General features: G+C 42.0%; 1 protein-coding gene across 3 annotated transcripts in view; it reads right to left on the bottom strand.

Moving 5' to 3' along the window:
* Ptpro (protein tyrosine phosphatase, receptor type, O) overlaps nucleotides 1–27,602 on the bottom strand; it is a 212,336-nt gene that overhangs the window by 134,045 nt on the left and 50,689 nt on the right. Inside the window, exon 1 of one of the 3 annotated variants that reach the window (XM_030255238.1) lies at nucleotides 1,178–1,428. The exons of the other annotated variants lie outside the window; for them this stretch is intronic. The gene's annotated coding sequence lies outside the window, so the exon portion shown is untranslated. Of the gene's footprint in view, nucleotides 1–1,177; nucleotides 1,429–27,602 lie in introns of those variants that run through there. 3 annotated transcript variants of the gene reach the window in all.

Below are 27,602 nucleotides of genomic sequence, written 5' to 3'. Positions count from 1 at the left end.
TCCCTTCATGAAAGCTTCCTCCTCTTTCCCAGCTCTTCCCTGATCACTTCCTAGCCTGAATCCCGTGAAAGGCCCGTTAGTGAGACCAGCCATCTTGTCAGGAAGTCCGGTAGTCTGAGCAAATGGCACCTCAAGGTCAAGTGCTGGAATTTAGCAATGAACACAAATATTGCAGTTAACAGACTAATCTATCGCAGACATTGATACTTGAGCATGAAGATACAACATGTCAAGAGGCCCTGGGTGCCCTTATGCTGTTCTGCTTTCTAGTCCATAATCCATAATGGGCAGCAAGCTTGTGCCTGAATAGCAATGATTACACTGCTTCCTTCACTGAGAAGGGTTTACCTGCAGCTTAGAGAGATGGCTCAGTGGTTAAGAGCACTGGATGCTCTTCCAGAGGACCTAGGTTCAATAACCACATGGTAGCTTGCAGCCATCTGTAACGCCAACTTCATAGAATCTAACACTCTTTTCTGGCCTAGGCAGTCACCAGGCACACATATGGTGCAAGGACATACATACAGTCAAGACATACGGATAACTATTTAAACAAGAGGAGTTTACTCAGTAGCAAGCTTTAGCGTACCTAGCGATGGAGATAAAATTCACCACACCCTCCATATCCCATTGTGCGTGTGAGGAGATTCTTATCTCGGAGGATTAGCAGCAAGCAGTATGTGAATGGACCCCCAGTCCTGTGATGTCACTGTGAGCTGCATAGATTTAGGGCACATGCGCAGCCTCCTTAAGAGTAGACTCAGTTCACAAAGGCCCTGAGTGAACATGGAAAGAGTGACTCACAGGTAAAGGCTCTGAAGTCTCTGGCTTTGGGATGGATGTTAGGAGCCAGACAGACATGGAGAAGAGCATGGGACAGACACACAGACACTGGGTAGAGCATGGGACAGACCCACAGACATGGGGGAGAGCATGGGACAGATCCACATGAAGATCATTCATTTAACCACACTAGACAAATCCCATCATCTCCCCGTTTGGCAGAAAATAACTAGAATGTAAGTGGCACCTGTCATCTAAACTCATGGAGTCTCCTGGATATTGCGCAGATAGATTTCCTGGGGACCTTGTTTAAAATGTAGATTCTGCTTTAGGAAACCTGGGGCAAGCCTGGTTCTGTTCTGCTTTGTTTCTCGGTGCCAGGTGTGCCACCTACCTAGTGCCACTCAGATGCCAGGCAAGAACTAGAGAGCATGGCTGTGTTTGCAGTCCAAGGTTCTAGCAAGCTTCCAGGAGTCTGAAAGGCTGCAGGTCGGTGGGTCCCTCTGAGAGGAAACGTGGCATTCACGGTGGCTCGCAAACATCACCAGGCCCAATGGACCGCAGTCATTTTCAGAGTGTTCCTTTTCTATGTTCAGAAACACATAAACGAAAGATTCGGCGCTCAGGTGATGCACTGAAGACAACTGTGTTCAGTGGCCTGAAAGGAGTCAAGAGAGTATTTATAGCACTCACTTTTATTCTGTCTTGATAGTCTCAGTCGGCACAGCTGCTAATTATGATTGTTAACTATGTGTGGGTAACTTTGCATGCAGTTGCAGTGAGTGGTAATAAAAAAAACCCGACATTTCTAGAAAACCGTTTGATGGTTCTGTGAAACACCAATGTCTAAAATCCTGCAGTTTTAAACATTAGAAAATCTTTCTGGCCAGTGAGATGGTTGGATGGGTAAAAGGGGCTTGCGGCCAAGGCTAATGACCCTAATTTTGGTCCCCGGGACTCCCAAAGTGCAAGGAAAGACATGGTTCCCTCAAATTGTCTTCTGACCTCTGCCAAACACATTCCCGCATACAAATATACACAAAACAAATAAAACTATAAGAAAGAGGAAACTCTTTCAGTTACGTGCATGTTTGTATAGATTAGAACCTTAATGTAAAATGACTACTCAGTCATTTTCCACAGATTACAATGTATATTGATTTACAGCTATTATTTCTATTTGTCCAACTTCCCACAGAGTTCATAAACAATTTTGCAAGGGATGGGATGTAGCCCACTGTGTAAAGTACTGGCAGGACGGAGCCTCAACTGTGGGGGCGGAGCATACCTGGCTGTTGCCTGGTAACTGTGGGGCGGAGCTTAGACAAAAAAAAAAAAAAAACACTAACAAAGGAGTACCTGAGTTTAGATCCCCAGAAATCAGGTAGCACTTGGAATAGTAGCTTTCATCTCTAATGCTAGGGATCCCATGCCGGTGACAAAAAAAAAAAAAATTCTGAAAGGATAATTTCTGAAATAGTTCCAACTAGCCTGGCCCATGTAGCAGCAAAGAGCAGTGGGCTGTCTCAGACTGCAGGAAGACAAGGATTGCAGAGGTAGGCTTCCCTCTAACCTCCATAGTGAGGAGGGGACAGTGTTAAGGGAGCTTTACAACTTTACAACTTTCTATGAATTTAGCGCTTCTCTGAGTTCTTTACAACTGGAGAGAAACTCACACGGTGTGAGCAGTGGTGGCAAAGGGGGCCAGGAAATCAGGAAGTAGCGAACTACTGCCAGCATACAAAGGGACCACTCAGTCCTAGCAGAGATGTCAATAAACATCCCAGGAAATTGGATTAACAAAGAGCCAGGATTAGCTTCCCCATTAATCATGGCATGTGGGGACATTAAGTAAGGTGGAGACTCATGATTCATTCATCCAAGGACGCGGCATTGGGACCGGTTCCAAAGTGCAAGTCCATGCCTCTTAGAAGCACTCAATAATGTGTGTTCCAATGAACTTGAGCCGGCCCCTTTATTGGGTGAGGAGATGCACAAACAAGTACAAAGGAGACCCCGGCCTCACGCAGTCCAGATAAATTGCTAAGTTGGGTACCAAAACATGTCACGGCTATTTGTTCCGTGTCTGAACTACACACTCACATGGAAGACTATGACTATTCTAGTTTTAAGTCCTTTAACATATTAGGCAGAGGTGTCTCTTTGTGATTATTACCTGACAATACAATTTTGACTCTGTTAGCAAAAAGGAAGTATTTCTTCTTTCCTTTCCGGCAGCTCTTTTACTCTTTGAGGTTGGCTGTCATAGAATGGCAGAGACTTCAAATTAAGCATGCAGTTTCTTTATGCCAGGTGTGTGTGTGTGCGTGTGTGTGTGTGTGTGTGTGTGTGTGTGTGTGTGTTGACACATTATTTTAATTTTATAATCAAGATAATATATAATAAATGCATTTCACTCTATGAAATCCCTGATTTATCTAAGAGAAGGCAGAGTAAGGGAAGCCATTGGAGCAATTTGGAACTGTGAATTTTATCTGCCTTTTCTTGGGCAATCTGCTGATTAACCCGAATATAGCAAAAGGGCTATTTATGGAATTTTGTTTCATCAGCTAGGCATGTGAGGGAAGAACAAAATTCCATTATTTGTAGATTTTCAAAATGCTTTGAGTATTTTTGTGTGAACTGTGTATGGAGAGCTAATTTAGTTTCTCTCTATGTTTCTGTCTCTCTGTCTTTGTCAGTGTACTTCTGTCTGTCTGTCTGTCTGTCTGTCTCTGTACCTCTGTCTCTGTCTCTCTCCATCTCTCTCTGTCTCTCTCTGTCTCTGTCTCTCTGTTTCTCTTCCTTATGCATGTAGGCAAGCACTCTGCCACTGAAGTACATCTCAGCCCACCCCAAGTCCCTTCTCTGTCCAGCACCATCCCCACCCCCAGAGCTCCTCCCCTGCCCAGTGCTTCCTGTGGTCCAGCCCATCTGGGTAAAATGATGGAACTGCCCTCACATTTCCATGGTAACCTTCAAACAGCGATTGGGTGAATTTAGGCCAATTTAAAATCAAAATCGAGTAAAGGTTTGAGAATGTTATTTTTCTAAAAGGCATCAGGTAATTAAATTCTTTTTTCCAAGAAGTAATTTCGCCCTTCTTTGTGTTTAGTGAAATAAAACGTTAGGCAAGATTTTCCTGTTCCCCTGACAAGTGTCCAGATAATTAGTTTTTGGCCAAGGTGAATATGAGAAAGAGATATTTTCCTTAAAAGGCAACATAGTTGTAGTTAAGGAAGCAAAATGAATTAATATTTGAACTAAATGCAGTTGGGTGGAAAATGAGATCACGGTGTCTTGCAGGAGCATACTCCTCAGAAAGGGTGAATCTCCATAGAGAAACACAAGTACCCAGAGCAGCAAGGGAAACCAGGTTTCTAGATGTCAGACAGAGTTGTGACCAGTGAGGGATGGAGGAAGGGAGAGAAGGAGAGAGGGAAGGAGGAAAGGAAGGGGGGAAAAGGGTAGGGAAGGGAAGGGAAGGGAAGGGAAGGGAAGGGAAGGGAAGGGAAGGGAACTTCCTGCTGGTGCCACATATATCCAGATTGAGGATTTTCCTGAACATGTGTTCTGTGTTGAGAGCCTGCATTCTTCTGGAATATTCTGCCACTGAAGAGTAGCCATGACATCATCAACCCAGAACCTTGGGGAGAAGATATAAATCTGCACTCTCACATGTAAAGCCATCATTCACAGTTACAAACATTCCTAGGAATCTGCATTTGAAGGGGCCGCCTCTATCATGCACAGCGTTTTCTAAATACATGCTAACTCAACACACTGACAGGAGTCCCAAGGGACTCACAAGTCAGGGGGTGTACAAGATAAATATCAGGATGCAGCTAGGTGTGGCAAACAGCGGTAGCTTGTGTTCTAGTAAACCTGAAATTTACACTTTGCATTCGTTTCATAAGTGGAAGTGTTGATTTTCAGTCTTTTATCTTGTCCCTAGTCAGAAGTCTTAAAATGGTTTTTAAAATCTTATTTAAGCCAAGGAGCCTGTTTGTACCCAGCTGAGATTTTTGTTTTACCACTTCAGGAAACATTTTGGTTCTCTAAACTGTTTTTGGTATCAAAATATTAATAGCATGGTTTTAAAATATGTAAGTCGGTTCTCAAGGCATTGAATCCCTTAGCATAAAAACCACACACGATCATCAGTTTCAGCATGAACCTCAATCCATTGGCCTGTTTCTTCAGCTACTAAAGGTGCTCTTTAAAAACTGTTGTATTTGTTACTAATTGCTAGTGCGCACTTCAAAGTGTAAATCTTTCCTTCAAGAGAATATAAAAGATGTCAAGCCTTCATTACAGAAGGATATGGAGTAAGATGCCACCCAAAGCCAACCACTGCACTGATTTTTAAAAGTTATTATTATTTTTTTCTCGTAATGACTCAACTAGTTATAAACAAAATGAGAAAGTTGAGAACAGATCAGGGTTTGAACATGTTAATTATTCTTTCTTCTAACAGCAGCCACAGCTAATATCAAGGTGCCTCGATAGACAGAAAAAGAACAGATTTAATTTCCCTGCGTACCACATGACAGCCTTTCTTACAGCAAAACGTTTTCTCTGAGAGCATCTTAAGAATCGGACATATGACAGTTAATGAAAAAATTCTGTTTGCCTCCAAAATACATATAAAATATCGTAGCTGACATTGTACTTTGGTTTAAGGACCTAGAAAATATTTGGAAAGTTTGATTTCTAAAAATTGGTTTTCAAAAATACAATATCCCGTAGGGTAGAAAATAATAATCACATTTTACTTCTTAAATATTATAAGGTGCTTCCAAATATGTTTCTTCCAAGAAGATCGGGCATTGGTGATTCATAGTTTCAATCAAGTGTGAATAACCCAGAAATAAATTTCTGACCTTGCTGGTGCATTGGACTGTATCGGGGAGCATTTTGAATGAAATGGTGAGAGCATGGACGATTGCCCAGCATACCTTTCTTACTGAGGGCTGATGTCTTTCTTAGTGATAATTATTTAGATTGTTAGTTTTAGACTGATTGAAGCCTACTGCTTGGACAATTTTAATATTTTCTAACAAACTGTGATGTGGTTTGGTTAAATAAAGTGAAATAATACTTGATATTTATGTTAGATCATAAACAATGCAAGGATTATATTCTATCAAAATAAGAGACTATCAAGAGTCCACTTCCTAAGGAGATTGTATTTATGTTGTCTGGTTTTCATATCATGACAATATTTAATATTAAGTCCTGGGCTGGAGAGGTGACTCAGCAGTTAAGAGCACCAACTCCAACTACTCTTCCAGAGGTCCTGAGTTCAATTCCCAGCAACCACATGGTGGCTCACAACCATCTGTAATGGGATCTGATGCCCTCTTCTGGTCTGTCTGAAGACAGCAACAGTGTACTCATATACATTAAAAATGAATAAATCTTAAAAAAAAATTAAGTCCTTTAGACTGTCTTTCTTATATGTCAAAAGGATCCATGAAGTTCTCAGAGGAAGTCAGATATGTAAGAACGCTTTCTGGCCAGAGTTTAGAAAACTTTCTCAACCTGTGGGTCATGACCCCAAAGGGGTAGCATATCAGATTTCCTGCATATCATATTACATATATAATGATGTATCATATTACATCATTAATTACATTACTTACATTACGATTCACAAGAGCAACAAAATTACAGTTATGAAGTAGCAATGAAATAATTTTATGATTGGGGTCACTACGACATGAGGAACTGTATTCAAGGGTCACAGCATTAGGTATGTCGGGAGTCACTGGATTAGAATCCAATGAACATGCTACAACTTTCTGTATTGATATAACGTGACTGGTGGCTGTGTGGGGATCCTAGAAGCGGTCATTTTACTTTTGGCTTCTCTGTAGACACACGCACTTGTTCTGTGTTCTTTCTGAGGGCAAGGCATTCGACCAGTAGGAACAAGGAAAGTAGGTCATGGATACTGAGTAAACAGATCTGCTCTCTGGAACAAGTTGCTTTGGACAACAGAAGAAATAATGGGAATGTGACTATTTCATTGTCATGTAGAGTAAAGGTCTTAGTTTTATATAAAGAAAGCAGAATCAAATTAATTAGTTTGAACCACATGCAGTTATTTGAATGTAGTAACTTGGGGAATAGTGGGATCCTAATCTGAATAAGCAATTCCCTGGATAGCTACAGCTGCATCTTAAATTATCAAGGACGCCTCTCATTTTTTTTAAGTTTAACAAGCTGTAAAAATACTGAATGACCTGAAAGTCATCAACACAACTCAGATACCTTCTTAAAATACTAATTGATTTTATGTTTCTCTTTACATTAATTTAGTGAGCTAACATTTTGTCATTACCAAAGGTGTTGCATAATTGCCTGTGTGACGCCTTACGGAGTTAATCACATAACGTCCTGATCTCAGCTGGGCAAATTAGCTGTCAAGGACACACGATTTCTAGGCCAAATTTAAACTACTATTTTCTCAATTTTATTGCCAAATATAAAGAGCTGTGATAGATATAAAAGTCAATAATGTTAGTGCTTCAGTGAGGAAATGGTGGTGGTTTCCTCCTCATGAGCAATTCAAACTTTCAAGGTCCTGTCTCCACTCCTCTGTTCTCTGTCAGGATGCTTACAATCCCGAGCTGGAGATATTTACAAACATACAGATAAAACTGCTCTAAGTATTTTTATATGCTCATGAAGACACCTCTATAACACATAATTGTTATGGGTGCAGAGAAACTACCACCTGCTGGTCTCATGCAGGAGACAAGGTGAGGCCATTAGTGGAACCTGAAGAGCTGAAAGCTCACGCGTTAGAATGTATCCATTTCTGAGTCAGAACTGGAAACACCAAGGGCTAATATTAGTTACTTCCCTGTTGACATGACAACAAGTTTGTAGATGTTGCAGTGATGTGGCAGGGACACAGCCAGAAAGTCCCACTCCTTCTGCCTTTTAAAAAGAAAATAGTTAATTAGAAGTATGTGTGTGCATGTATGCATGAGTGTGTGTGTGTGTGTGTGTGTGTGTGTGTGTGTGTGTGTGTGTGTGTGTGTGTGTCATATTGCATGTGTGGCGATCAAGGAAACCCGTCTGGAATCAATTCTCCTTTTCTGCCTTTCATTCATGTCTTTAAAAGTCTCGATGTTGTCATTATCCTGGGGAGGGCCATGTGCTTTATTCAGGATTCCACGTAACGCTCCTCTGGAAGCGTCCTTATAGGACACGCAGAAGTGACTTAAAAACAGCTGCACACCGCATAAGTCAGTCAAATCAGCAAATAGAATTAGTCCTGCTGTACATGTCAATAAATTATGTTTATTCCCTGGTACTTCTTAGTTGGCCACATGAAATTACATTTTCCTCACACTTTCTTCCTCTGTTTGTCTTGTCTTCTCTTTGTCCTCTAACAATAACACTTTGGTGTACTTAGATCAGGTAGCATTACCACGAGGCCTTATTAATCCTCTTCTTGAGGACTTTGCATCTAGGCTCCTTCCTCAGAGGGACACACTTGATCTCACATGGGGAGGGATGCTTAGTACTCCAGCTGTCCACACAATGGTGAAGTAAACCTGACCACACTTACTTTCCACTTCATAGTTATTTAAGATGTATTTCATTTTTATTTGCTTGCATGTGTGTATGCAAGTATCTGCATGTGACGCAGAAGAGCACAGCTGTCAGAAGAGGGCCTTAGATCCCCTGGAGCTGGAGTGACAGGCAACTGGGGACTGATTCGCATGGGGGATGGGAGAGAACTGGGAACCTTTGCAAGAGCAGCGATTGCAAAGGCCCGTTGTTTCTCATTTCTGCAGAGTGATTGTAACAAAGACAAATATGATGAACGACATTAAAGATCAGTCTGAGGGAAAGAAATGTGTAGAGGCTGAGCATCAAATATGGATTATTTCTCGGAGCAACACCATGTCAATTCTAGAGATGGGATTGAATGGCGATCAAAGGAGATCAAATCAGCTTCCCTCTCAAGGCCCCCAGCCATGCCCTCCTCTCTTCTGCTTTTCCATTTCATTTCTATGTTAGAGAATCACTCCATTTTAACATTGCAAGGAGGGCACTGGAAGAGCTTGGTAGATAGACTGGACTCCCTTGCATAAAGATCATATAAGAACTTGAAGGAGTTTGCCACCTATCTGCTTTTTTAACGATGTTCTTCCTTTCCAAAATCCTGAGTTGTCCAATTTTTCAAATATTAAAGGTTAAAAGAAGCAAACGTGGCTATAGTTATTGTAAAAAATTTAGAAATCTAAGCTATTGTTTTAGGGTTGGGTGTTGATCATGGTTGTAGGGCATATGTTTGTATTACAGACATATAGTATATATGTATTCATATATGTATGTATGTTTGAGCTACATACACAAATTATGTGCATATATACATAGCATGCACATATATAAAATGTATGTCCATATATATGTATGTGTGAATGTATATCAAGGCTGTGGATAACTCACAGTGGGGTAAATGCCTAGTGATTCTTCTCTCAGTTATGAAACAAACAAAGGAACAGTTTTCAGGTCAGCCTGCCGAGCTCCACACCTCTAAGCCCAGCATGGTCTTGGGAGGGAGAAGTATAAGAAATGACACAGGACTCAGACCACCTGAGCTGCAAAGTAAGTTCAAGACCAACTTGAGCTACAGAATAAGATGTCATCTCCAAACCAAACAAGCCAACGGACAGAACCCAGAGTGTGTGAGCACTGCTCAGATCTACGGCCTCAACCTCCAGCAGCTCTGTGTTGGCACTGCACATACTAGACTGTTCTACAGGAAGCAAAATCTCTTTGATAAGTTTTGTTTCTCTTACAGGACTCGGAACTCCTCCCAGGCTGCCATTTGAAGTGTTTTCTGGATTATAAATGATACAAGGGGTTTTCATCAATCTTTTTAGAGCTCATGACTTATTCAGTTAGGAAATATATTAGTTACTTCTCTTGTTGACATGACAAAATGCTTCACAGAAACAATCGAAGGAAAACAGGAGAGGGTGAGGAAGGGAGAGAAGGAAGGAGAAAGGAAAGAGGAAGAGAGAAAGGAAGGAAGGAAGGAAGGAAGGAAGGAAGGAAGGGTTTGTTTTTTCAAAATGCAGAAGTAGAGAGTTAAATGTTTTCTCCTTTTTAATCCCAGACCCCAGCTTGGGATCTTGCACCTCACATCTGGAGTCTGCCCTGCTCAGCCACATCCACCCTGCTTTCACCTGGGTTCTGGGAATTTAACCAGTGTCTTAGTTGCAAAAAAGTACTTCAGTCACTGAGTCAACTCTCCAGCCCAGTAGTTAATAAACAAGAAGTTTCCTTTGTTCTCTTCAAATCCAATACCCTCCATGGCTAAATGATAATAAAGATCACCTTAGATAAGTGCTTACTTTGTTTGTGTCAACAGTATTGAGATTTTTATTCTTCCCTCATTGTTTGCATATAGGACTTTTTTTTTTGTCTGACAGGTGCTATTACATACTTTCTTCCAACTGCATTGGCACCAAAGGCAACCACCAGTCAGAGGTCTTCACTAATATGAGATACAATTTTACCTCACTAAAGTTACAAAAAGCTGACCCTAATCTCAGAAAACAAGTTCCACTTTCTTCTCACTGTTATGACACTGACAAATTAATAGTTTTGATTAGAAGCATCAGGATAGACTAATGCAGTCAGCACACTTGGGTCCCTAGAATATTTTATGCAAGGAGCTCATTTCCTCTTTTGAACAAATACACAAAATACAAATTTAATTAATAACTGGATGTGGACTAATGTTTATGTTCTTCAAAATTCATGTGCTGAAGTTTGATTCCCAGTGTGATGCTTTAAAGATGAATACTACTTCAGGTAGTGATTAGGTGGTGGGAGAAAAGCCTTTTGAATGGGATTAGTTGCCTTCAGGAAGACACAAGAGAGTTGGTTGCCATGGCACATTCTGTAATCTTAAAACCCAGGAGACCAGATGGGAGGTTTCCACGTTCAAGAGCTAATCTATGTGCAAGTTAGATCTTTAGAATGTGAGGAGGAGGAGGAGGAGGAGGAGGAGGATGAAGGGGAGGAAGAGAAGAAAAAAGAGGAAAGAGAATGAAAGAAAGGAGGAAGAGGGGTAAAAAGTGGAAGAGGAGGAGGAAAAGTAGGAGGGAGAGGAGGAGGGAGAGGAGGAGGAAGAGGAGGAGGAAAAGGAGGAGGAAGAGGAGGAGGAAGAAGAGGAGGAAGAGGAGGAGGAAGAGGAGGAGGAAGAGGAGGAGGAAGAGGAGACGATCAATTTTCAGGGATCACTGAGAACCAGTAAGACTCCACCAGGACCGTAATGCCTGCGTCTTGTTCTTAGACTTCCCAGCCTATAGATCGTTGAGAGATAAACATCTGTTGCTTGAGTATTTCAACCTAAGATTTCTCGGTTACATTAGACAAAACTAAGGAAATTGTCTCTAGCCCCACTTTAAGAGAGTCTGGCTAAAAGTACTGAAGTCAGCTGACAGGCAGGATAAACATGCACACGGCTTTTAGAGTTAGTTATTCTAGATCTAAGCAAGCATGCATTCCTTAGAAAAAAACATCTCTTAGGTGCAGATTATTCATCTGTGAAATATGGTTAATAATATCTACAGCAACCAAAAAAAAAATACTGACAGCTTTTTGGTCATAAAAAGAAAACCTTAAAAATAGCAAGTGGACTTTTTTTCTATAATATGTAATATTACCAAAATTTGGTAATAAGCCAAAGGATTAACATCCTGATTAAATTGACGGTGTTTACAAATGGAAAGATTCTTAAGTATAAAAGTAGACAACTGATAGTGGATGAAATTCACAAACAGAAACAGTCTTGAGGACCAGCGCAGCTGCTGTGAAATTCTCGTTCTTAGAAATGGGGAGCCTCACTTGTGATAGAGCAAGGTTAACGCTAAATGCACTAACGTGGAAGGAAGAAAACTCGTGGCCCCAGACAAAGAACACGAGGCAACTAAGGCATATTGAAACCAGGAAATTTGTTTTCTCCGGGATTGAGCCCCTTAATTTTGGTAACCAAATACCACATAGTCAACCCTGAATTCATGTACATACAACCAACAATAACAGATGGAACAGTTTGTATTTACATATGTAACTGTAACAGTTGAAGACAAAGAGGCCACGGATTTGACAGGGAGTTATGAGAATACGTGGGAGGGGTTGGAGGGAGGAACGTGAAGGGAGAAAATGATGTAATTATTTTTCTAATTATAACAAATAACTGAATAAACATACTTGGCCCCAAACTTGTAAAAATATTCAATAGCATGAGTAATTACAGTTTCAAAATAAAGCACGGCCTGAAATTTTCCACTGATGTAATTAGCACAGCCGTGGAGAGGGGCACACGGTGCTGTGCCATCGTATCCTGCTCACTGTGCTCGCCGTGCCTGCTTTTAAGAAGTGATAATCAAATGAAGTATAAGAACTACAGGATTGCTATAATCATGGGCCCTGTCGTCTGTGTGTGTTGGAGGTGTGTGTGTGGGAGGGGGTACCTGGGTGTTAACCTAGGGTTTAGGTGAGTTGAACAAGGGACAATCAATAGCTATAGACTGAGCTAAGCATTATAAAGGAAATGAACAAAGCACAGTGCTAGGGAATAAATGGGTCAGGCAAGACCACCCCAAGTAAGCCATATTTGGAGAGATGAAAGTAATTGGATGTGTTAAGGGCCAAGAACTATATTCAGAATCAGAAAATGACAGCAGAAAAGTAACATCAATAGGCTTCGGGCTAAGGAATTACAGGGAGGGAAGACGCTGGGAGAACAGGCAAGGTGGCCATTCCAGGCCCCATGGAGCGCGTGAGGGAGAGTCAACTTTACTCTTAACGAAACCCAAACAGATAGGAACCCTCCAAGGAATAAGAAATTACACGTTTGCCATGAATTCACAATACTGAATGAGTTTTACCATTTAAATAATGCTACCAAATCTAAGCCGTAGGTTGTCAACATTCATTTAACATGTCAGATGGGTTCTGTTGAGACTCCGTTGCATTTGATGGGCATATATAAGACAGAATGTGACAGTGTGAGCTATCTTTAGATGCACGTGTTTAGTTGTGGGAGCAATATTCTTATCTGAGTTATTTCCAACCCATGCTGTACTTATCACGTATGAAGGGTGAGTTGGCTTGAATCCAGTATTCTCTTACTGGGCCTCATACATGCAGCAGTCAGAAAAACTGAAGCAGTGTCACTCGACATTAGTGGAAAACACACATAGAAACGAATATCAACATTTGTCATACAGCTTATGTACACTGACTGCATGTGTGTATTTGGATCATTATCAAATAGAAGCATCTAATGATTTCCACAGAGGATTCTCAGGGCCCCTGAGACTATGTCTCTGGCCCCCAGAAGGCAACGACTTCTCCAGAACAATGGATGGATATCAACATCTTGTGGGTGAAAAATCTCACTGAGTTAAAGCTAGCAAATTCCACAGGAACTTTCAATTTTAAAAAGAAATTCTCATAGCTTCTCTTATTTGTCTGGTCAAGTGTTTCTATTTAAGTCCCAAAGGCTTCTTTTGTCCAAATTAAAGGCAGACTTCAGTTCAACAAATGCCAAGTTCCCATTTGGCTCCTCACACCATCATACTGACTCTTTTTACTTCGAACTGAAACAGAATGCCAAGCCATTTCCGTGTTTAAGAGGCATGACCTGTAGTTAGAATCCAGTCAAATGATGCGATGCACTTTATACTCTAATGGATTTTAATTAATTTTTAATTAAATACAGAAAATGGAATGGCTGGGCAAAATACAAAATTATAGCCAGCTAGGATAGAGAATGCATGACACAGATTAGTGTTTGTCGCCCGTACAGAATATGATGATGTATGGACACACACAGGAACCAGTCTAACGAAGTCCAAGCTGTGAAATAGTTCATAGTGTGTATGAGGTTTGAAATTCACTTTTCATTTGTAGTGAATTGGAGATACTTTCTGGCTAGCTATCTGCCTTTGTGTATAGAAAATGTATTATTTGCATCAATCCATGTGTAGAGTTCCTAAGTGGAAACAACACAAACTCATTCCATTACCAGCTCCACCACCCTGTCCTGAACACTTCCTCTGAACACCTTCTCACAGAGCAGTCGGACTTTTCTCTATCACAGCTGTTCCTCACTGAGACTCTGCCATCTTTCACCTCAGTGTTTGGGCAGTTCCTTTACAGTCAGCCACACCGCTACCGAGCAACTCGCACGCTTCCCTGTGGCCGCTTGCAGTTGGAAAATGGCAGGTGACTCATTGTGGCCAGTGTGGTCTCAGTGAAGATGGGTTGTGCATTTCTGGGGTGGAGTATTTCACTCTGGGTGAAAACCACAGGAAATCATTTCAATCCCAGCTGAAACATGGGGAGAGTTTCCTTTTCTTTCTCTCTGTTACAATAACTGTCAGGTTTTGAGATAATGGGGAAAAAAAATCTCAGATCATTCCATGAGCACAACATATGATAAGCTCATAACCCTTCGTCGATCTAACCACTGAAAATTGTTTCTTTTACTGACATCACCCCGGCTTTTCTCACTGATGCTACAAACAGCACACTCTGCTAGGTGCTGGGATACATCTGTGAGTCTATTGCATCTTTGATAAATGCATCTGTGAGCCGGATTGGAAAGCATCAGTAATTACTCGTAGCTTCTACTTAATTTTGATCATACACTGAATAAATGCTACATAGAGGCTGAGATTGTCATGGTTTTCTGATAGACAAGTGTCCAGTGGACGATTCTCATCTGTTCTATCGACTTCTGCTGAACCAGTGAGAGAAACCCCAAGCTAAGGAAAATATGAAAGTGCCCCACTACAGAGATGAGGGACCCAAATCACGTGAGATGCCCAGTTCGTCTAAGAGGACTAGAAATGGAGTCCTTGCAAGAAAGTGGCTTTCCGGATAGAACTGCACTATAGGGGGATGGCATTTGGAGAGAGCAGAGCACACTGCAGGCAAGTGGACCAGGAAGTCCAGGGGTTCGAGGGAGAATGTCAGCCTTGCAGATGCTGGGTGGGATGAACAGGCCAGTGGTAGCAGTCGGGGCTCAGATGAGGCAGGGCACTGCAGCCAGAGATTTTAGCTTTAACCTAGGGAGACAGACATTATCTGAAGGTCTCTGAAGTTACACTCAGGTTGCTGTGAGGAAGACAGCCTGGGGGTGTCTATGAAAGGGAAGCCCAAGATTCTTGCTTCAGCCTCCTGCTGCTTCTAAGTTAGCATTAACTACAATGACTTGGACCCTCACAATCTGTCTCAACTTGCCTACTAAAAATAAACCCTGAGTTATTCCAGGGGAGACATGTGCTGTCCGCACTGCTCCCTCCTTACCGGGTGGGGTGGGGTGGGGACTGCTGACACCTTTTATCTGCTAAGAAGAAATAGTATCACGACTGTGCACACAGAAAGCTCTAGAAGTCATTGTTAGCTTTCCTCCCTGGTCTCTCCTGGAGCTCCTTGGGGGGGCTTGGGGGGGGGAGTTTCTATCCTGATGCTAAAAATAGATTGACTTCCGGTGAGAAACATTGCTTTCCTGCTTTGTAAATGAGTGAAAGCATGGATTGATCTATCTCCTCTCCTCTTGCGGCTGTTGAAAAGTTTAGGGCAGCTCTAAGTCCCATTTGAAGGACCTGCCCAGGGCAGCAAGCACACTTAGGCGTGTCCCCGGAGATGTTTCTGGCGTGGTGTTAGCCTCTTGCTCTCATTTAAGTCATGCTAACAAGTGTACTGCCTGTGTTGTGTTGTGTCTCACGGGTCTGTTGTTTCTAAGTGTGAAATGAGCCGATAACTCTAAAACACTTCTTCCCTGTTAGCAGCTCGGTAAGCACCTTAAGGTCAAAGCAAGAGGTTTTCCAAGATGCGCTTTTAGGAAATATTAAATATAGAAACCAAATGATATTCATGTACTTTTTAAAAACATCATTCACTGGCTCCTTAGCCTGTGCCAGGTACTGGAAGGACCACGGCGAGGCAAAGCCAAGGTGGCCTTTGAGGAGCTCATAGATCAGTTGGACAATAACCGGATACCTGAGAACTGGCGAACCCCCATGTCGTGGGCTGGCCGGTTTGGCTCCTCCTCTTCCCTGACTTCCCTGAGTTTCATTTTCCTCAAGTGTGAAATACCAACCCTACCAGCGGCTGCTCTGGGGGCTGCTCTATTAAATAAGTTAGTAAGGACACAAACTCATAACTGTGCCTGGTAGAGTCATTTTATTATTATAAATTGTTATTACTATAAAGAGAATTTGGCCTGGAGCACTACCCAAAGTACTCCTGTTCAACAACTAGCAAGAACTCAAAGCCCTCATTTTCTAATTTGGTGCTAAATGAAGTTCTGTATACAAGTTCTGTACACAGTTTAGACTTTATGAGATTCTAGAGCGAGAAGACATCTTGGCATTCATCTCAGGCAGACTCCAAATGGGATTTTAGTGTTAATCAGTCTCTCTCTCTCTCTCTCTCTCTCTCTCTCCCCCTCCTTCTTCTCTTCCTTATCACCACCACCACCACCACCATCACATCACCATCACCATCACTATCGTAATTTTGTGCACGAGCACGCCACAGCCTGCATTAGGAGGTCAGAAGACAATATTGTGAAGTTGATTTTCTTCCTCTGCCTTTAGATGGGTTCCAGGGATCAGATCCTGGGGTCAAAGGCTTGTATCATTGGGTGGCAAGCACCTTTTCTAACTGAGCAATCCTTCAAGCTCCTCTTACTTCTTTCTTTTCTTTTAAAAACACTTTGGTTGTATGAATTAAAGGTCTCATGTAACAGAGACTGGTTTTGAACCCTTGACCTCCTGTCTCCATTTCCCAGGTGTTAGGATTATAGTCATAGCCTCTGTGGCTGGATCAGGATTGTACTGGCTGGTTTTGCATAGCAACTTGACACAGCTAGAGTCATCACAGAGAAAGGAGTCTCAGTTAAGGAAACCGTAAGATCCAGCCGGAAGGCATTTTCTCAATTACTGATCAATGGGAGGGAAACCCAGCCAACTGTGGGAGGTGTCACTCAGGGCTCATGGCTCTGGATTCTTTTTTTTTTTTTCTTAAGGAAGCTATAGGAAACAAGTCAGTGAGCAGCACCCCTCCATGGCTTCGGCAGCAGCTCCTGCCTCCAGGTTCCTGTCCTACTTGAGTTCTTACTCTGACATCCTCTGATGGATTGGGATTTGGGAGTGTAAGCCAAATAAACCCTTTCCTTCCCAACTTGGTTTTTGTTGTTGTTGTTGTTTTTTGTTTTTGTTTTGTTTTGGTTGTTGTTGTTTGCCGTTTTGTTTTGTTTTGTTTGTTTTGTTTTTGTTTTTTGCCATAGTATTTTGTCACAGAAAAAACAAAAAACAAAAAACAAAAAACAAACCAAAAACAAAGACAAAGACAAAGACAAAGACAAAGACAAGGGTTAAGAAAATTTGTATAAGAGGAAAAAGCCTGAACAAAACTAAAATCTAGGTTTCCATCCTGAAAGAATAAACAGTGTGGCAATGTTCAATCTCCCTGGCATATACTATTAGTTCCCGACCTGACAGAAGCCTAGGGTCACAGGGAGGAGGGAACCTCACCTGAAGAATTGTCCAGATCACATTTGTCTGTGGCCTTGTCTGTGAAGCATTTTCTTAATTGATAATTGGTGAACAATGGCCCAGCACACAGTGGCTGGTCCTAGGTTCCATAGAACAAAAGAAAAGAAAAGAAAACAAAACAAAACAAAACAAAACAAAGACAGACAAACAAAACAGGCTGAGCAAGCCATAGGGAGCAAGGAAGTGACAGAAAAGTCATGGTTTCTGCTTCAGTTTTTGCCTCCGGGTTCCTACCCGGAGTTCCTGCCCTGGCTTTCCTAGATGGTGGACTACAACTCTAAGCTCCAACAAACCCTTTCCTCTGCATCTCTCTTGGTTGGAATGTTTTAGCCCAGCACCACTATGAAAACTAGAGCAACGTCTGAGACACATTAACTATGAACTTAGACACAGTCATTTTCATTATGTTTATGCTATTAAAAATATTTGTAATACAAAATGCAGATCACCAGTCCATGAGTGTTTGTTGAGGTCCTATTTTGAATGAGACACATAATTTACAAAGGTTTATGTTAAAGCGACAGGCACACCCATCTAACGCTGGAACAAGCCAGATAGTCTAAAGATTTCAGTAAACGTACTAAGCTCCTTATCCTGAGAGAAAGATGAAATTTTAGGACCTACAATTCATGTAAAATATACCAGAAAGTTGTTTGTGAGCCTAAGAGGCTGCCTGAGGCTGAGAACAAGGAAGAACAGGCCCAGGCATGTTCTAGCAGGCCGGTCATTAAGGCATTCCTAAGAACAGCTTGACCATAAAGATAAAAAAGAGTGCAAGGACAGAACAGGGCTATCTCGGCTGAGTCAACACCATCTGGCCCTGCACCTCCCTCTGCCCACTGACCTCCTGACTCAGTTCGGAGTCACATATTAACCAGATATTCCGCTGACCTAGATAAGCACCTGGCCCTCAGACTTCCTGACTCCCCGATCTACACATACACTTTTACTGATGTATAACTATTCTGTTGAAGTTTAAATTGTCCAATCGTGTGAAACCGCGCCAATTCCTTCCCCATCCCCAGACCCTTTTCGATAAAAACCCCTAGCTTTCGAGACTTGAGGCCGACATCCATTGTCTCCCGTGTGAGATATGTGTCGTTCCAGAGCTCTGTCATTAAACTACCTTGTGTGTTTGCATCAAGACAGTCTCTTGTGATTCTTTTGGTGCATGCCGACTCGGGACACCAGTGGGAGTTTCCCCACTAGGTTCTTTCAATCCAGTATTCATGCAATGATTTAAACTTCATTTCCATCTCAGGACAGTGTATGGTAGGAGCTGTGGTTCCTATACTAAGGGAGAAATATAAAAAAATACAAAACCACCACACTTCAGAGGCATCTTTTTTTTTTTAATTTATTGTAAGTGATAGCTTTTTTTTTTTTTTTTTTTTTTGGTTTTTCAAGACAGGGTTTCTCTGTGTAGCCTTGGCTGTCCTAGAACTCACTCTATAGCTCAGGCTGTCCTCGAACTCAGAAATCCACCTGCCTCTTCCTCCCAAGTGCTGGGATTAAAGGCATGCACCACCACTGCCTGGCTGTAAGTGATATCTTTACATAAATAGTAAGCATGATGCTGAAAAAAAAATCTCTTATTTTCTCCATTTTACCTAACAAATCACAGGCCTAAGAAATAAGAGGAAATAAAGATGTCCATAGGAACTAGAGAGTGGCAAGCCCTGAAGTATGTTAAAATGTTGCGTCCTTCATTGTATTGTGAGACTTTTAAACAATACTGTGCTTCTACTAACAACTAACTTCCCCAACACAACTAAGAGCCTATTTCCTATGCTACTGGTGATGGTGTTGCTAGTATTTAAAGTGGATCATCATTCACTTGAATCAGTCATCATGGCCACTTTAAATTTTCCCTTTTCATCTACATGCTTGCTTCTATTTGGATATTAAATATTCTCAAGGGCTCATGTGTTATAATGCTTGATTCCCAGCTGGAAGGAACTGTAAAGTATGGGGTGGATCCTGATTGGAGGAAGGAGGTCTCTGGGGGTGTGTCTTTGGAGGACTGTATCATGCCTTGACCCTTTCCTGCTTACAGTCACTTCCTGTGCACTGTGATGTGAGCTGCCCTGTTTTGGGGCTGGGCTGATTCAGTAGTTTGTCTCCACCAAATTTCTGCTGTCATGATGGTCTGGTCAAACTCATAAGGACTGTATTAGTCACTTTCCTGTTACTTGATAAAAATATCACAACCCAAAGAAACTTATGAAACAAAGAGTTTTGGGCATATGGTTCCAGAGGGATAAGATGTGATTAGGGTGGGAAGGCATGGTAGCAAGCATCAGGAATGGTGGCAGGAGCTAGAAACTGAGAGATCACGTGCTTAGCTGCACACATATAGCAGAGAGACTTGGTATGGCTGTAAACTCTAAAAGTCAGCAAGTATTCCCTCCAGCAAGGCTGGACTCCTCCCCACAGAGCACTCCCTGAGTCTAGTTCTCAACCACTCCACCACAGCATCCAAGCAAGTGTGGATTAAGCTGTCTGAATCGACGAGTCAAGATAAATCCTACCCCTTTTGAGTCATTTCTCTCGGGCATTTTGTCACGTCCACACAAAAGTGCTAACATGACATATTTATATTAAAGATGGAAGCAGGTATGTTGGGAGTATCAGTCACTCACAGCTGGTCTGATGCCTCATAGCCTGCAGCTATTGGCTTTGACTTGGGGTGTACTCTTTGTACCTTCTCTTTGGGATAGCTAGTAATAATATTTGGGATAAATGGAAGGAAAACAACAATTACTATAATGATCTGTCTATCCAGTTTCTGTAAGTCTTGTCTTAGTTTAAAATTCTCTTGAGATTTATTTTTATGTGTGTTTGTGTATGGGTGTGTATGTGTGTGTAACACCTGAGTTCAGAAGGGGGCCTTGGGCCAGGCAGTGGTGGCGCACGCCTTTAATCCCAGCACTTGGGAGGCAGAGGCAGGAGGATTTCTGAGTTCGAGGCCAGCCTGGTCTACAGAGTGAGTTTAGGACAGCCAGGGCTATACAGAGAAACCCTGTCTTGAAAAAACAAACAAACAAATAAACAAGCAAACAAAACAAAAACAAAAACAACCCCAAAGCAAAAAACAAACAAACAAACAAACAGAAGAGGGCCTTGGATCTCCTGTAAGTGCTGGAGCCAATAGATAATGATGAGGTACCCAGTGTGGGTGTTGGACCTGACTCCTACTCCTCAGAAGGAGCAGGAAGTTCTTTTAACCACAGGGCCATCCTCTCTTCTGCCCCCAGACTCAAGGATTGAAACAGGGATGTTGCTGCTGGTGCTGTATTAGTTAGTTAGTATTCAGAAGTTCATTAGTATATTTATCTGCATCTTCTCCCCATCTGCAATCACACAGGACTTGATAGGATGTAAGACCTCCAAAAACTAGAACTTTCATGATCATGTTCTTGATCCCCACAGTAGTAGACAGCATGGAGATGTTCAATAAAGGCAGACTGGTTGGTGCATAAATGGATGGGTGGGTGGATGGATGGTTGGATGGATGGATGGATGGATGGATGGATGGATAGATGGATGGATAGATGGATGAATGGGTGGATGGATGGATGGATGGATGGATGGATGGATGGATGGATGGATAGGTGGATGGATGGATGGATGGATAGATGGGTGGATGGATGGATGGATGGATGGATGGATGGATGAATGGGTGGATGGATGGATGGATGGATGATGGATGGATGGATGGATGGATGGATGGATAGGTGGGTGGGTGGATAGATGGATGGATGGGTGGGTGGATGGATAGATGGATGGATGGATGGATGGATGGATGGATGGATGAATGGGTAGATGGATGGATGGATGGATGGATGGATGGATGGATGGATAGGTGGGTGGATGGATGGATGGATGGATGGATGGATGGATGGATGGATGGGTGGGTGGGTGGATGGATGGATGGATGGATGGATGGATAGGTGGATGGATGGATGGATGGATGGATGGATGGATGGATAGGTGGATGGATGGATGGATGGATAGATGGGTGCATGGATGGATGGATGGATGGAGGATGGATGAATGGGTGGATGGATGGATGGATGGATGATGGATGGATGGATGGATGGATGGATGGATAGGTGGGTGGGTGGATAGATGGATGGATGGGTGGGTGGATGGATAGATGGATGGATGGATGGATGGATGGATGGATGGATGGATGGATGGTGAGAACCAAAACTACAAATCTTATTTCCTGTGGGATGTTTTATAAGGACCAAGGCTGGGCACTGAGTGTTAACATCCATGTCCTCATTTAACCAGAGGGGAAGCTTTTAAGATTTACGTTCTCACAATTGCAGCCATTTTGAAGAAGTGTGGATTCCAGTGGCAAATGAAAAAAGCTTAACTAAAATATGTTGTCTTTTTATTTTAGTTCAAGGTAAGGATTTTTAGTCAAGCATAAGGCTCAGATTCTCAGTCTTATTTCCTTTAAAATGGGAATAATGTGTTAATTTTTCAAGGTTGATGCAAGGAGTCAGCATGAAGATAGATTTCATAACTCCTGGCATGTAGTTTTCAATCCTTTGTTCAAGTACAGCAAGTTAGAAATATAAATACTATTCATTGCTAAGATATCAGTGGCTAAGGAAAATAAATATACAAGGACAATAAATAATAATCTAGACAGGAAATCACTTTTCTATTTAATACAGCAGCTAAAACACCATATTATTTCAGGGATATCACAGTACCTTTCTATTAAGGACAAATACTGAATTTAGAGATGTATTATAAGCAAAGAAAAATAAGATCCAATAATTCCTGCTCATGGGTACCCCAAAATGTTGAAGCTCCCTGAGATAAGCTTTATCACATTAGTTACAGAACTGATCTACTTCCTAGGAGAGCAGTTGCTAAAAATACGCTGTCTATATTTCGTATGATTTTTCTGTAATTGCATTTTCTATTGTTGGTGTTCCCCTGGGAAGGCAGAGGATTGAGTCTGTTTTGCAGAGAATATTCTCAGGGAAGAATGATGTGGAAAGGAGTAACGGTGTCATAAACCTAAGTCTTTGACTCTAATTTCACATTTTTCCTTGTCTGAGACACAGAAGTCCACACAGGGCTGACAACAGCCCTGTGTCACAGCCTATCTCTTGTGTCACCTGGACCCAATATGCTGTTCATTTAAGTGCAGAGTCCTCTTTGATGTAGTGATTAGTCATAATCTCTGGAAATACCTGATCCTGGGAACAACTGGAGAACATCTAGTCCTCATCTGGGCTTACTTTATGAACTTTTGTTTCTAAAATTCTATTCAGCAAACAATTCTCTTCTTGCCTTTTTCTTTATAACTCAGAGCTAACGTGTTTTTGTACCTAAATAGTTTGTGCTTATTTTCTTACTGTTAAAAAAATGGGGGGGAGGGGTTGATGATCCCAAGCTCATTGTTCCCAATAACCTCAACTGAAAGATTAAAGTAAGAATTCAGTGATAGTTATAGTTCCATAATTATATCTATATTTCTGTTAAAATTAATTATGCATGTGCGATGGTTTGAACAGATTTCATAAGTTTGAATGCTTGGCCTAGGGGAAGAGGCACTATTTGAAAATATGGCCTTCGTGGTGTAGGTGTGGCCTTGTTAGAGGAAGTGTGTCACTGTGGGGGTAGACTTTGAAGTCACCTATGTTCAAGCTATACCCAGTGTGGTAGACCATCTCCTGCTGCCTTCGAATGGAGATGTAAAACTCTCAGCTTGTTCTCCAGCACCATGTCTGCCTGCACACTGCTATGTTCCCCGCCATGATAATAATGGACTCCTCTGAAATTGTAAGCCAGACCCAAATAAATCTTTTGTTTTATAAGTGTTGCTTTAGTCATTTTGTACCTGCACAGTAATAAATTCCTATGACAGAAGTTGGTACCAGGAGTTGGGTATTGTTGTGATAGTCCTGACCATGCTTTTGTTTGGAGGAATGTGGATTTTGGATCATTGGATTAGGAAAGCAGTGGAATTATTTAAGTAGAGCTTAATGGGACACACTAGTAGAAGCATGGAAGACACTGGTGCTGCGGGTGATTTGATCTGCAGGGCTTGGCTCAAGATGTCAGAGGAGAAGAATTATAGTATATTGCCTAGAAATTGTTCTTATGATATTTTGATGAATATTGTGGCTGCTTTTTTGCCTTTATCTGAAAAGTCAGCCTAAGGCTAGGGTCAAGAGTTTTAGATTAATTGAATTTACCAAGGAAATCTCAAAACAACATAGTTTAGACTCTGTTGTGTGGCTCACTCTTATGAAGACCATTTTGATCAAGCATAATAAGGCTTACAAAGGAAAAATATAAAATGTATGGTTCTCAAGGACTAAAGAGGCTCCATGGAGTGGAAGAGAACTAAATCTCGTGTTCAAATATATTAAATAGAATTAAAGGAGTGGTGCCCTCAGTACAAGATCTACCCAGTAAAGCTTATTGTTTATTCCTTTGTAGTTGAACAAGGGATTGTTATGTCATGTTAGGCATGATTGTGACCTATTTTTGTTTTCATTTGGACATCAGGAGATACTATTGTGTGTCAAACCAACAAGTGATTGTGATGGCTACTCTCAGTTGTCAGATTGACTACATCTGGAATGTGCTACAATTCAGAAATGTAGGACACAATTGTGATCTAGATCTTGAAGCATAGTGGCCATGTTTATAACAATCTTGTAAAAAGGAATTAAAGAAAAGCTTAGGTCCAGGCATGGTGGTAGATGCCTTTAATGCCAGGAAACAGAGACAAGCAGATCTTTGAGTTCAAGGTCAGCCTAATACAGGTCAAATTTAAGGTTTAGGGGAAAAAAAAGAGCTTAGGTCTAGGGGTGGTGCTATATGCCTTTAATCCCAGAACTCAGGAGATAGAAGCATGCAGATATCTGAGTAAGATGTTGTAGAACAAGGGGGGCATGCTCCAGCCTAAGAAAGCAGCAGAATTTAGCAGTTTTGGGCACGTGACTCTGGATACAAGAGGTAACTGGGACAACTGATGCTGGTTAGCTGGAGCTAAGAAATTAGAGGTGATTAAGAAGAGACCAGCATCACTGAGGTGAAATCTTCTGGGAAGTGTTTTTCTGAGAGCACAAAAAAGCAGTATTCCAGAGATATACAATGTGCTAGTATCTGGACTTGGCAATGTGTAAGAAAACACAGGTGGAACTGATTTTGAAGGTATGAAGGGGTCATGGAGAGCACCTGAGGCTTGGCACTATGAGAGGCCAGAAAAGACCATTGGTGAAGGTGCAGCCTCAGTGGCAGTTGATGGCCCAGGAATTAAGGAGTCATGCGAAGAAACTGCAACTTGGCACCATGAAGAGAGCCTAAGAGAAGATATTGGTGAAAGTGCAGCTTAGTTGCAGTGGAAGACCCCAGTATATTGGAGATTCCAGTATCATGGGATGATCACCAAGAACAGCAGCCGTAGTAAAGTAGAATTAATCAAAGCCTAGTGTGCTACAGAGGGTAGGCTGGAGAAGTGACCCAAGCCCTTTGGAGGAGCCCAGAAGATCATGTGTGGATCCCATACATTAGAACAACAAGCTGTAAAGCTGAAGTTGCCTTGGAGACCCCAAGACATTAGAGACACCAGAACAGCGGGATATCTGCTAAGGAAAACTGCTAACGGGAAGCTGGACCAATTGTGCTACAGCCAACAAAGCTGAAAGGACTTGGACATCAGACATGGGGATACAGCGTTTGGAGTTTGCCCTGCTGATTTTTGGTCTTGCTATGGTCCAGCATTCTCTCACTCTGCCATTTTGAAACAGTAATTATATCTTGTGCCATAATATGATGGAAATGTGTTATCTGCTTTTTTGATTTTTTTTTATTTTATGGGGGATTACAGTTAAGAGATTGCATGAATCTCAGAAGAGACTTTGAACTTCAGACTTTTAAACATGATTGAGGCTGTGATAGTCTTTGGAGAGTTTTGAAACTGCACTAAATGCATTTTTGCATTACATTATGGCTACAAGCTTATGGAGGCCGGGGAGTGGAAGGTGGTGGTTTGAATAGGTTTGGCCCCCATAGACTCATGTGTTTCAATGCTTGGCCAATGGGGAGTGGCATTATTTGGAGGTGTGGCCTTGTCGGAGTAGGTGTGGCCTTGTTGGAGGAGGTGTGACCTTGTTGGAGGAGGTGTGACCTTGTTGGAGGAAGTGTGCCACTGTGGAACATGTTTTGTGGTCCTATGCTCAAGCTCTGCCTAATGTGAAGTCAGAGCCTCCTCCTGGCTGCCTTTGAATCAAGATGTAGAACTCTAAGCTTCCCCGGTACCATGTCTGCTTATATGCTGCTTCCTTGCTTCCCACCATGACGATAAAGGACTGAAACTCAGAAACCGTAAGGCAGACCCAAATAAATGTTTTCTGTTATGAATTACCTTGGTCATGTTGTCCCTGCATAGCAATAAAACCATAAGACAACTTGTCTGACTTATTTTTCTACATTCTAAGGAGGTTTTAATTATGATTGAAGTCTGATTCAGTTGAATCCAACATCTACTGGTAAGCAATTTGTTAAATAAGAGAAAGTAAAAATCAATCAAACAAACAAACAACAACAACAACCCCCACAGTTCTCCATCCATAACAGCCTGTCTCTTGCATTACTTCAGTCGAATATGCTGGTCACCTAAGTGTAGAATTCCCCTTGAGATACTGATCAGTCATAACCTCTGGAAATAATTGATACTGGGAACAATTGGAGAACATCTAGTTCTCACTATCAGAACCCATCCCGTCATACAGATGGTTGGTTATGACACCACCTCCTCTTCTTGACTAGATAGTCTGTTGTTAGTCTCCACAAGCACTAACATTTTGGCTGTCCTGGGTTTCTCGTCTGCCCATCTGACCGTGATTCTCATACTTTGGAGTGCTGAACTCTTAGGTACAGTAGTACGTTTGCTGTAATTTCTTAGTCCTTTGCTCATTTACAGGCCAAGATCCCACCCAGCTAAGTTTCCATCTTGTGAAAAAGGAATTAAAGATAAATTTAGGTCCAGGCATTAGGCACATGCCTTTAATCCAGCACTCAGAAGACAGAAGCATGAAGATCTTTGAGTTCAAGTTCAGCCTGATCTACAGATTGAGTTTCAGGTCAGCCAAGCTAGGCAGTAAAGGAAACCATGGAAACAGAAAGCTGGGGATGTAACTGGATGAGGGGTTATGTTCCAGCCCCAGCAAGCAGCAGACCTTGGCAGCCTTGGCCACCTGGTTCTGGCTTTAGAATTAAGGACAGAAAAAGGGGTTAAGGAATCTCTCTTTATGACTAAGACAAGTCGCCGAGGCTAGGAATGATGCAGGGGTGTCCCTGCATGGAGGCCCAGAGAGGTCAGTGTGTAAAGCTATGAAGGCAAAGCCTGGCTTGCCTTGGGGACCCCAAGAGGTTTGAGATTCCAGAGCCAAGGGAAACCTGCCAAGAAAAGCTGCTAACTGGGAGTGGAAGCAACCCAAGAGAAAGAAGTTTGTTGCAGACAACAAAGCTGAAAGAAGTTGTAGATCTGAAGAGCGCTTTGATATCAGACATGGAGATGCAGAGTGTGAAGCTTGCCCAGATGGCTTCCAGTCTTGCTTTGGTCCAGGATTTCCTGACTATGCTCCCTTTCTTCCATTTTGCAATGGTAATGTGCATATTATGCTATTATTTGTTAGAAGTTTGTGATTTGCTTTTTGCCTTTGATTTTATAGAATATTATAGTTAGATTGTGTGAGTCTCAGATGAAGATTTTGAGCTTCGGACATTTAAACAAGTTGGGGACTTTTATGGATTATGGGGTCTTTTGAAGTTGGACTAAATTCATTTTGCATTATGATACATTTACCAGCCTATGGGAGCCAGGGAGTGGAATGTGGTGGTTTGAATGTAATTGTCCACTCTAGGCCCATAGAGAGTAGCACTATTAGGAGGTGTGAACTTGTTGGAGTGGGTGTCACCTCCTTGAAGGAAGTGTGTCACCAAGGAGATGGACTTTGAGGTCTCCTAAGCTTAGGCTATGATGAACGTGGTATATAGTCCCTTGCTACCTGAGGATGGATCAAGATGTAGAACTCTCAGCTCCTTCTCCAGCTCCATACCTGCCTGCCTGCTGCCATTCTCCCTGCCATGATCATGGACTGAACCTCTGAAACTGTAAGCCAGCCCCAATTAAGTGTTGCCTTGGTCATGGTGTCTCTTCAC

This window comes from Mus musculus, chromosome 6 (genome assembly GCF_000001635.26).
Source record: "Mus musculus strain C57BL/6J chromosome 6, GRCm38.p6 C57BL/6J".
NCBI lineage: Eukaryota > Metazoa > Chordata > Mammalia > Rodentia > Muridae > Mus > Mus musculus.
Note: the sequence above shows the minus strand (reverse complement) of the source record. Positions and strands in the feature narration are given on the sequence as shown.